The sequence below is a fragment of the Triticum dicoccoides genome, chromosome 2B, assembly GCF_002162155.2.
Source record: "Triticum dicoccoides isolate Atlit2015 ecotype Zavitan chromosome 2B, WEW_v2.0, whole genome shotgun sequence".
NCBI lineage: Eukaryota > Viridiplantae > Streptophyta > Magnoliopsida > Poales > Poaceae > Triticum > Triticum dicoccoides.
In genome coordinates, this window is record NC_041383.1 from 512,272,990 (window position 1) to 512,284,480 (window position 11,491).

An 11,491-nucleotide genomic window follows, 5' to 3' on the forward strand; every position below is an offset into this window, starting at 1 on the left:
CCGGCAACGTCGACCCGCCACCCCGGCCACAACGCCCCTCCCCTGCGGCGGGCGCTCGAGCCCCGCCGTGAGGAAGGTCGCGGCGCCGTCCCCCTCCCCTGCGGTGGACCTCCTCCACCAGGCCGCCCACCCTCCTCCATAGGCCGCTCCCTCCCATGCAGTGAGTTCCTCCTCCTCCTCCTTTTTTTTTCTGTTTTTTTAGTTTTAGGTTTATGTTTAGTTTAGATTTAGATTTAGTTTTAGTTTTAGTTTTAGGTTTAGGTTTAGGTTTAGTTTAGTTTTAGGTTTAGGTTAGTTCTGAAAAAAACTAGAAAATAAGAATAATTAGAAGAAGAGGAAGAAGAAGAGGAGGAGGAGGAGGAGGAGGGCGAGAGGAAGAATAAGAATAATTATGTTTTTTTCTTCTGTTTTTTAGGTTTAGTTTAAGTTTAGTTTAGGTTTTTTTTCTGTTTCTTAGGTTTAGGTTTATATTTAGTTCAGTTTAGGTTTAGTTAATAAGAAAGAAGAAAGACGAAAAAAGAAATTAAGAAGAAGAAGAAGAAGAAGAAGAAGAAGAAGAAGAAGAAGAAGAGGCGGAAGAAGAAGAAGAGGGGGTTAGGGATGCGTCGGCGCCAATGGAACCGCGTCGAGGTTAGGGTTGCGTCGACGCCGACGGAACCGGCTCGAGGTTAGGGGTGCATCAGCGCCGATGAAACCGGGTCGAGGGTCAGGGCAGAGGGTCGAGGGTCGAGGGTCGGGGCAGAGGGCCGAGGGTCGGGGCAGGGGGTCGAGGATCAAGGGGGCGAGGGGCGAGGGCTAGGGGTCGATGGTCGAGGATCTTCTGGTCTGAGTGCTGATCGACTGGTGTCGTAGCTTAAGATGAACATGTCCTCGAGCTGAAGGTCATGAGCGTGGGCGAACCGCTTCCATCCGTGCACAGATAACAGATGGAAGTAGTTTGCCCGCGTCGATGACCTTCAGCTCGGGCACGTCTGCATCTTAAGATACGACAACAGCTGCACCATGCTCACAGTGAAGGTGTTCGACAGGACCGCCGAGGGGCGAGGGGTCGAGGGTCTAGGGGTCGATGGTCGAGGATCTTCTGGTCCGAGTGCTGACCGACTGGTGTTGTAGCTTAAGATGAGGAAGTCCCCGAGCTGAAGGTCATGAGTGTGGGTGAACTGCTTCCATCCATCCACGAATAACGGATGAAAGCAGTTCACCCGCGCTGATGACCTTCAGCTCAGGCACATCCACATCTTAAGACACGACAACAGCCGCACCATGCTTGGGTGAGGGGTCGAGGGTCGAGGGTCAAGGGGTCGATGGTCGAGGATCTTTTGTCAGGAGTCAGTCTGGTATTCATGTCGGTATTCAATTTTTTTATGTTGTACTAATTCCATTTATTGTTCTATCATGACAGGTGTTGAAAGATGGTGGGCGCTGGTCCTCAGCATGGTGGGAGTGGTACTTCCATTCCACCCGTACCTCTCCGGAGAGCGTTGTACGAGGGTATGGCTTCACCGGTGGGCGCTTCTTCGGCAGCGTCGTTGCCCACTGGGAGAGGAGTCCGGGGAGGAAGGAAGAGAGGAGGTCGGTGATGATGTGGCCGTGGGAGAGTGAAAGCACAAGTGCTCCCTAGGTGGTTTTGGTAATTAATGTCAACATATCTCTTGTTGGACTAACACTTTTATCTAGTATGTTTCAGACAAGTTCAACAATGGAGTGGCATGGACTAAAGGATGTGGAACCCCTTCAAGATGTTGAGGACAAAGGATTGGCTCAAGCTTCAAGATCAAGACTCTGCATTTTATATTTTAGTGATCCAAGATCATATTGAGTCTATAGGAAAAGCCAATACTATCAAGAAGGGATGATGTGTTGCTTAATGAGTTTCTTGCTTCAAGTGCTTAGTGATATGCTCCAAAAACCCTCAACTACTTTCCCACATCCACATATAAACTAAACCTAAAGTCAAACTCGGCCCCACCGATTCTTTCTATGCAGCGCCACCGAGTTAAGATGTCATAGCCACTGCCACCAACCCTAGGCAAATCGGTCTCACAGATAGGGATCTCGGTCTCACTGAGATGGGATTGTAATCTCTCTGTGTATGTCCATTATCAAAATCGGTCCCACCGAGATTGAGTAACCGGTACTACCGAGATTACAATGCAAACTCTCTGGTTAACTTATTACCAAAATCGGTCCCACCGAGTTTGAGTAATCGGTCCCACCGAGTTTGCCTGACCAACTCTCTGGTTAGCTTATTACCAAAATCGGTCTCACCGAGGTTGTGTAATCGATCTCACCGAGATTACGTTATGCCCTAACCCTAACCATATCGGTCCTACCGAGTTGCGTATCGGTCCCACCGAAAACCCTAACGGTCACATTGTTTACTAAATCGGTCTGACTGAGTTTGTTGATTCGGTCCCACCGAGATTGGTAAATTATGTGTAACAGTTAGATTTTTTGTGGAGGCTATATATACCCCTCCACCTCCTCTTCATTCGTGGAGAGAGCCATCAGAACAAGCCTACACTTCCAACTTACCATTTCTGAGAGAGAACTACCTACTCATGTGTTGAGGCCAAGATATTCCATTCCTACCATATGAATCTTGATCTCTAGCCTTCCCCAAGTTGCTTTCCACTCAAATCTTCTTTCCACCAAATCCAAATCCTGTGAGAGAGAGTTGAGTGTTGGGGAGACTATCATTTGGAGCACAAGAGCAAGGAGTTTATCAACAACACACCATTTGTTACTTCTTGGAGAGTGGTGTCTCCTAGATTGGCTAGGTGTCACTTGGGAGCCTCCGACAAGATTGTGGAGTTGAACCAAGGAGTTTGTAAGGGCAAGGAGACCGCCTACTTCATGAAGATCTACTGCTAGTGAGGCAAGTCCTTCGTGGGCGACGGCCATGGTGGGATAGGCAAGGTTGCTTCTTCGTGGACCCTTCTTGGGTGGAGCCCTCCGTGGACTCGCGCAACCGTTACTCTTCGTGGGTTGAAGTCTCCATCAACGTGGATGTACGATAGCACCACCTATCGGAACCACGGCTCAAAAATCACCGTGTCTCCAAATTGCGTTTGAAATCTCCAAACCCTTCCCTTTACATTCTTGCAAGTTGCATGCTTTACTTTCCGCTGATCATATACTCTTTGCATGCTTGCTTGAATTGTGTGAAGATTGCTTGACTTGTGCTAAAATAGCTAAAATCTGCCAAAGACTAAAATTGGGAAAAGGCATAGTTTTTAATTGGTCAAGTAGTCTATTCACCCCCCTCCAGACTTACTTACTTCTTCTCAAGATCCTACAAGTGGTGTCAGAGCATTGGTCTCCATTGCTTTGGTTTAATCACCATTGGAGGAAGATGGATGAGTCTACTTTGGGGAGTCTTAGACATAGAGTGCCTATACTTGATGGAGAGTATTTTCATGAGTGGAAAAATGAGATGCTTGTAATTTTCAATCAATATAATTTGAACAAGTACATTGCTAGTCATTGTGCACCCTATGTTGATCCTATGCATCCTACCCTTGATGAGTCTATTGACATGATTAGGAATGTTAGAACTGTTAATCTTATCACTAGAGGCTTGCCTAGAAACTTGATTGGAAAACTGCCTACTCTTGAGTGTGCCTACACTATATGGAAATTTCTTGAGGAACGATTTCCTGATTATTCTTTGAAAAATCTGGATGAAATTCTTCATAAGTCTATTGCCTTGAGTAAGATGAATTTCAATGATCCTATGTTTGGTAATTGTCTATTTGAACTTACAAATCTTATGCGTGCCAAAGGAAATGTTGGAATTATTAGCGATATTATTTCCGAAGCTACTAGAATTCATAGAGGAGATTATTGTCAAACTCATACTAATGAATCACCCTCACTAGGAATTGATCCACCACATGACGATGTTGAACATGGATACTACGATGAGGATGATGATGATGACTTTGATCTCGATGATGCAATGAGACACTTTGTTCTTATGGCAAATCTTCGGGGATATATGGCAGGAGGAAAGGAATGGGTTCTTGACAGTGGATGTACCGATCACATGACCGGAGATAAAGACATGTTTCGTGAGCTTGCTGAAAATGATAGTCCTCGAAAGTATGTCACTTTCGGTGACAACTCAAAGGGTAAGGTGGTTGGCCTCAGTAAGGTGGCCATCTCACATGACAACTCCATTCAGAATGTTATGCTCGTTGAATCTCTTGGCTACAACTTACTTTCAGTATCTAGACTTGCTGATTTCGGTTTCAATGTCCTATTTATTGAAGTAGATTGCCAAGTGTTTCATAGAGACAATCATAAAATGGTCTTTACCGGTATACATAGAGGTGATCTTTACATTGTTGATTTCACTAAAAAGGCTCAACCTAAAACTTGCTTCATTGCTAAATCTTCTAAAGGTTGGTTATGGCATAGACGACTAGGTCACGTTGGCATGAGAAACCTTGACAAGCTTATTAAAGGGAATCATATCCTTGGTGTTAACGATGTCATATTTGATAAGGATAGACTTTGCAGTGCTTGTCAAGCAGGTAAACAGGTTGGAGGAAGGCATCCCGTGAAGAACATTACGACCACAAGGAGGCCACTTGAGCTACTTCACATGGATCTCTTTGGTCCCAACGCCTACAAAAGTCTCGGTGGAAATTCTTTTGGTATAGTTATAGTTGATTCTTTTTCAAGATTTACGTGGGTGTTCTTTCTCGATGACAAATCGCAGGTCCAAAAGATCTTCAAAAACTTCGCCAGGAAGGCTCAAAATCAGTTTGAAGTGAAGATCAAGAAGGTTCGCAACGACAACGGAATGGAGTTCAAGAACACAAATGTGGACACCTTTATTGACGAAGAAGGGATTTCACACGAGTTCTCGGCTACGTACACACCTCAACAAAATGGAGTTGTTGAGAGGAAGAACCGGACGCTCATCGAAATGGCGAGAACGATACTTGATGAGTACAAGACGCCGAAGCACTTTTGGGCAGAAGCGGTTGAGACAGCTTGTCATGCAACAAATCGCTTGTATCTTCACAAGCTACTCGGCAAGACGGCATACGAGCTCCTCACCGGTAACAAACCCCAAGTTGGATACATTCGAGTATTCGGCTCAAAGTGCTACATTCTTGATAAGCATCATCGTTCTAAATTTGCTCCTAAGTCTCATGAAGGTTTCCTACTTGGTTATGGCTCAAACTCTCACACATACCGTGTCTACAACAATTTCACCCGAAAGTTTGAAGAAACGGTAGATGTGAAGTTTGAACAATCTAACGGCTCGCAAGTAGAGCAATTGCCAATTGATGTAGGAGACAAAGACCCCTCAGAAGCAATCCAAGACTTGTCTATTGGCAAGATCCGTCCAACGGAGGTGAAGGAGAGTACCTCGTCCGTCCAAGTGGAAGCTTCTACTTCACGACAAGGTGAACCAAGAGTTGACACGGAAGCATCCACAAGTGGGACACACCAAGATGAAGAAAACAAGGAAGTACATCAAGAACGTCAACAACCTCCTTCTCCACCACGACAAGAGAACGACAACGCCAATAATGAAGAAGTCCAAGAAGAAGAAGAACAAGATGAAGAAGATGTTCAACCAAGACCCAAGCAAAAGCTTTCACGAGTTCGAGCAAGAATTGCTAAAGACCATCCTGTCGAGCAAATCTACAATGATATCCAAACCGGGAGAATCACTCGCTCTAAAACTCGTTTAGCTAACTTTTGTGAACACTATTCATTCATCTCTAGCATTGAACCTATGAAGGCCGAAGAAGCATTGGGAGATCCGGATTGGATAAATGCTATGCATGAAGAGCTACACAACTTTGAGAGAAATCAAGTTTGGACATTGGTTGAGAAGCCCGGCGACAACCACAACATCATGGGTGCCAAATTGGTGTTTCGCAATAAGCAAGATGAAGATGGAAAAGTAGTTCGCAACAAAGCACGTCTCGTTGCCCAAGGCTACACACAAGTCGAAGGTATGGACTATGGTGAGACTTATGCTCCCGTCGCTAGACTTGAGTCCATTCGCATCTTACTTGCCTATGCTAATCACCATGATATCACCTTATACCAAATGGACATTAAAAGTGCTTTTCTAAATGGTGAAATAGAGGAGGAAGTCTATGTTAAACAACCTCCCGGCTTTATCAATCCTAAGAAACCCAATCATGTCTATAAACTTCGCAAAGCTCTTTATGGTCTTAAACAAGCTCCTAGAGCTTGGTATAAATGCTTAACCAAGTTCCTTATTGAAAAAGGCTTTGAAATTGGGAAAATTGATTCTACACTTTTTACTAAAAGGTTAATGGAGAATTATTTGTATGCCAAATTTATGTTGATGATATTATATTTGGATCAACTAACCCTCATTTTGGTGAGAAGTTTGGAAAGCTAATATCGGAGAAGTTTGAGATGTCAATGATGAGTGAACTCAAATTCTTCCTTGGGTTGCAAATCAAGCAAACTAAGAAAGGTACTTTTGTATCTCAAACAAAGTACACTAAGGACTTCTTCAAGAAGTTCAATATGCAAGAATGCAAAGGTATGTCTACACCCATGCCTACTAGTGGACATCTTGATTTGACCAAAGATGGTGAACCGGTTGATCAAAAGGTTTATCGCTCTATGATTGGTTCATTGTTATACCTATGCGCTTCACGTCCCGATATTATGCTAAGTGTGTGCATGTGTGCAAGATATCAAGCTGCTCCTAAAGAAGTCATCTTAAGGCCGTGAAAAGGATAGTGAGATATTTAATTCATACGCCAAATTTTGGCATTTGGTATTCTAAGAGGGCCTCTTTCGATCTTGTTGGCTACTCCGACTCGGACTATGCCGGAGACAAGATTGATAGAAAGTCCACTTCGGGTACCTGTCAATTCCTTGGTAGATCTCTTGTGTCTTGGTCTTCCAAGAAACAAAACTCTGTATCCTTATCCACCGCCGAAGCGGAATATATTGCTACGGGTTCATGTTGTGCTCAATTACTTTGGATGATCCAAACTCTTAAAGATTATGGGATATATGTGAAACATGTTCCATTACTTTGTGACAATGAAAGTGCTATCAAAATTGCTCACAATCCCGTGCAACACTCTCGAACTAAGCATATTGAAGTCCGTCATCATTTTATTCGAGATCATGTTGCTAAGGGTGACATTAATCTTAAGCATGTTCGCACTGAAAAGCAATTAGCAGATATTTTCACTAAACCTCTTGATGAGAAAGTGTTTTGCAGGTTGAGAGGTGAATTGAACATCATTGATGCTTCAAACTTGGAGTAGAAACTCCATTGGATACATGCAAGACATGAGCTTATGACTAATCCTTGATATTTCTCTTATGATGATAATCTTATGTCTTGGATATATTCGCATCTTGCATGTAATCTAACCCATGTAGGTACTTGGTTGAATCAAATTCCATGAGATTGTAACCCACTCATATCTTGAGCAATCTCTACATCACCAAGTATCTACACTATGGTGGTTGACGTTAGTATCACCATATCTTGAGCAATTCCATATCCTTTGAGCAATTCCATGAGACTGGATACATGGAAGCACGGAACCATTCAAACATATCCTTTGACAAATTCTATGTTGAAATTCATGATTGTCATTTTTGGATACACAAGTGCTCTTCCTTGCAAGAACTAACCCATGTAGGTAGATGAACTCAAATTTCAAGTGGTGCTCCCAACTCTTGATGAGCTACATCAACCTTAAGCAACCCACACAAGTTCAACTACATGATTACGATCAAACACCATCAGTACCGCGGGGATGATTAAGATCACCCCCGGACGCCGCTCGTTCTCCTCCGTGAACCCTAGCCTCCCCTGGCCACTCTCGCTCGCTCTCCCTCTCGATTTGGCGCTCACCCATGGCTGCCGCCGCCGTGCCCGTTGCGGTCCTGTGGCCACCGACCTTTCTCGCGCCACCGCCATGTCCATGACCTCCGCCGTGAAAATATTTAATAGAGCACCTGCACCCCGGTCCCCTTATCCTGAACGTCCATATGCATAGGGATTTGCGGCAGCTGTTTCCGTAAGAATCACATGGCACCGTTACCTCGCAGGGGTTAGCAGTGGTAGCGATCGTGATAGGCGCCTACTATCTACTCTAGGGTACTGTATCAGCTGGGTCTGCGTCCACAGATAAGGACAGATATATGGTCACTCCCGCAGGCGGCCCGTGACTCAGTTCCACTTCCACCTACGTTTCCCCTCGTTTGGTTATCTGGAGGAGCATGCTAGGCGGTATGGGAGGCGCATTCATTGGAGGTTGATCATGGAGATGACACGGATCTGAGCGGAGTGAGTTGCTGGTCTGGAGGCGGAGGGGAATCTCCGGCAGGTCTGGGCCTACGGCACTGGCACGAGCACTGCCGGCGGTGCTATCCCGCGCCGGGTACCCGGGCGCGCATCGCCGCTGGTTATCTCCCACGCCGGCGGTGTTGTGCGGATCCACCAAGGTAAATATAGTTGTTGATTGGAATGGCATTGTCCCTTTTTTTAGTTTTTTGGGGAGTTCTAAAACCAATTCGTTTTTTGGATTTGGGGGCATAACAGAAGGATGATTAGCCCGGATGTCTCGGTTTCGTAGGTCATAACAAGCATATGGAGAAGGGAGCTGAGTAGATGCATCGGTTGCTGGATTGGGAAGGGTAGGGGAAACATGAGATTCCGGCGGAGCGGCAGGCGGACATAGAAGTGCACCGCCAACGAGGAGATCAGCAGCCGGTGGGTGTTCTCTCGAACCATCAGGTAAATCTGTGTTCATTGACTTTGGGGGCGAACCCTATATTGCAGTTTGGGGATTTTTAAGTTGCAGGTGCCACCGCAGGTTAGATTTGTGAGTGGACTAGCCCTTATGTATCTTCTATGTAGCCCGAGTTCAGGTGCGTCTTGCAACGGCATCATGCAGGTACGGAATCCAGAGAACATCATCTGTAATGGAAAAGCAGATGACATGGGTTTGGTTTGTGGGGTGAAAATCACATAGGGTTTCGCAATTGCTTATTTTCCGTAGTGATCCATTCTGCGTGCCTTGGTCAGTCCAACCTGGATAATCATGCAGGTACTGTATTCTTGCCCCAGTATCAGTCGCAGTGTACATGGGCTTGGTTGTGAAAGGTGTACAGAAAGTGGGTAGTTCTTGGGGTAGATGACTAGATTTTGCAGATTGCATCTCTGATGTGCAAAGTACAGCCATGTACTCCTTGGATGCAAGATACAACATTGGTTGTTTTTGTTCAGTGGAGAGTGCGACACGATTGATGATGTGTGTAGCACGATTACGACATTACCTCCTTGTCCATCTATTTTAATGTTTATGGAAATTATATTGATGTGAAGGTTGTTGGCTATAATTGGGATTGAGGGGCTTAACCTGTCAGCAGTATCGTACTTGGAAGTACCACAAAAATGCATGTTTCACCGTATCTGCCAGCGGCTCCGTTTATACTATTCACGGCATATTCTTGATTTATCTCTGTTTTGTTTTTGTCCAGAATTACAGCAAAATCAACCAACTGCCCACGACCTTGTAAAAAAAACCTGCCCACGATACCTGAAGAATACGAATCAGACAGGGGAGATGGCTACATATAATGGTCCTACTTACTGATGTTCAGTACATTTTCACTCTTCACTATGTGAAATAAGCAGAAAAGAGTGAAACTGATTATTATAAACTGAAATATTTCTACATATTTTAAAATACTTGAAATAAGAACAGAAGAGTGAAAGTGATTATTTCACAAACTGACTACTTTGAAATAATAATTTTCATAGAAAGAAATGCAAAACACCGATCATGTGCTTGGCACATATTGATCATGTAGATTCAACGTTCATGGGAAAGGTACACGAAAGTTCGCACATGCCAGAAATAGATTACTTGTGCGAGGTACAAGTGGGGGTTTATCATATACACTAGTACTTGGTACAGCACGGGATCCATTTTCAAACGTTTCATGGGTAAGGTACATGATGAAGTGATCGTGTACTTGGCACATTGTACATGTTCAAGATGCTTATGACGCCCCTATTGTGTACAATGCCCATTATTCTTATTAAATATGAGATATATGCCATCACGTTTTTTCGTGGGGTAGAGCATCTACAACCGAACGTCTCAAACTGTTCAGCCCTATCCTACATGGCCACATCCACTTTCCCCCTTCCGTGTCGCTAGCCTGATCCCATCATCCACTTCCCTCCCTCTCACCATCCGCCTTCGCCAGCCTGATCCCATCATCCACTTCCCTCCCTCTCGCCATCCGCTTCCGCCATGGCCCGGCAAAAAAAGACCACCTACGCTATGCTAATTTTTTTAGTTTAGAACGAAGGCTTAAGAAGAGCCCGGCTTTGAATTAACAAAGTCATCAATCGGCCAGGATTACAAGATCACCAACTTACAAGGACAAGCAAATAGAAGCAAAGCGGCCGGCTTAATTAAATAGCCGGGCTAGGCACTATGTGGCCCGCCGGAGCGGCGCCACACGACAACATCGGTCCGACGAAGGAGACGAGTTTCAGATTGCCGGTTTTTCGGGCGATTCCGCATGGGACCCCGACGTTAGTCCGACCTGGCGGGCGCGCCCAGGCGCCCCCATATTCGCCTCATATTTGGGCTGGATATGAAGATGCCGGTCCGTCCGGACGTTTGAGGCCCGTCTGGCGCTCGACCGGGTCGAGATTTCGTGACCGGTCAGTGACCGGGCGGCGGCCCGTCCGAATGTTTAAGGCGGGTTTGGGATTCATAGGTGTAGATGCTCTAACAGGAGTCCATGTACATCTCTCATTTTTTAAGTACAGAATAGATTTAACTGTATAATATAGCAATACATGAACCGCAAATGCCCAACAAAGTTTTTTTTTTCCATGATAGGAAACAAAGACGTGACACGTTGACATTGGCGACATGGAAGACTATGCATATTATCCTGTCCGGCCGGGAGTTGGAAAAAAGTAGTCTCAGCTACGTCTCGTTTCGCATGCAGCTTTATATGATGCAGGGTTTTCTATGAATAAAATTACGAATATGGTGTACAAATGACCACAGAAGATCACCACCGAGTCACTGCATGCATCATGGGCCCACGGCCTCACGGGCATGGCTCCGCATACCTTGTGAGCAGAAACGACCAAACCTGTGCAGAGCCTAGGCTCGCGTCGATTCAGCCTGTCGCCTAGGCTCGTAACAGCCATCTGCCACGGTAATGGGTGTACGTAAAATTGGATTCCGTGACGGACATCTCGAGATACAGCACAACGATTTAAGCGCTGAGATAACGCGGCCCGGTGCAGATGCTCTAAAAATCCGCATCCGTGCTCCACCCCATTTACAGCTACCCCGGATCAAAGACGGGAGGCTGCCCCCACGTCGCCTTCTCCTTCCTTCTCTGCCACAGCCGCTGCAGCCTCACCATCGATCCACGTCACCTCATCAACCCCGGTGCTGTATGAGCTCGCCATTAG

General features: G+C 45.4%; 1 long non-coding RNA gene across 2 annotated transcripts; it reads left to right on the plus strand.

Moving 5' to 3' along the window:
• The first annotated feature begins 8,175 nt into the window (after nt 1-8,175).
• Nucleotides 8,176-9,363, plus strand: LOC119367928. 2 transcript variants are annotated; one of them, XR_005176469.1, is made up of 2 exons: nt 8,176-8,481; nt 8,579-9,363. It is a non-coding gene; the product is annotated as an uncharacterized LOC119367928 (long non-coding RNA). The 2 variants fall into 2 exon arrangements; XR_005176470.1 differs by having other exon boundaries at nt 8,613-9,363.
• Nucleotides 9,364-11,491: the final 2,128 nt, after the last annotated feature.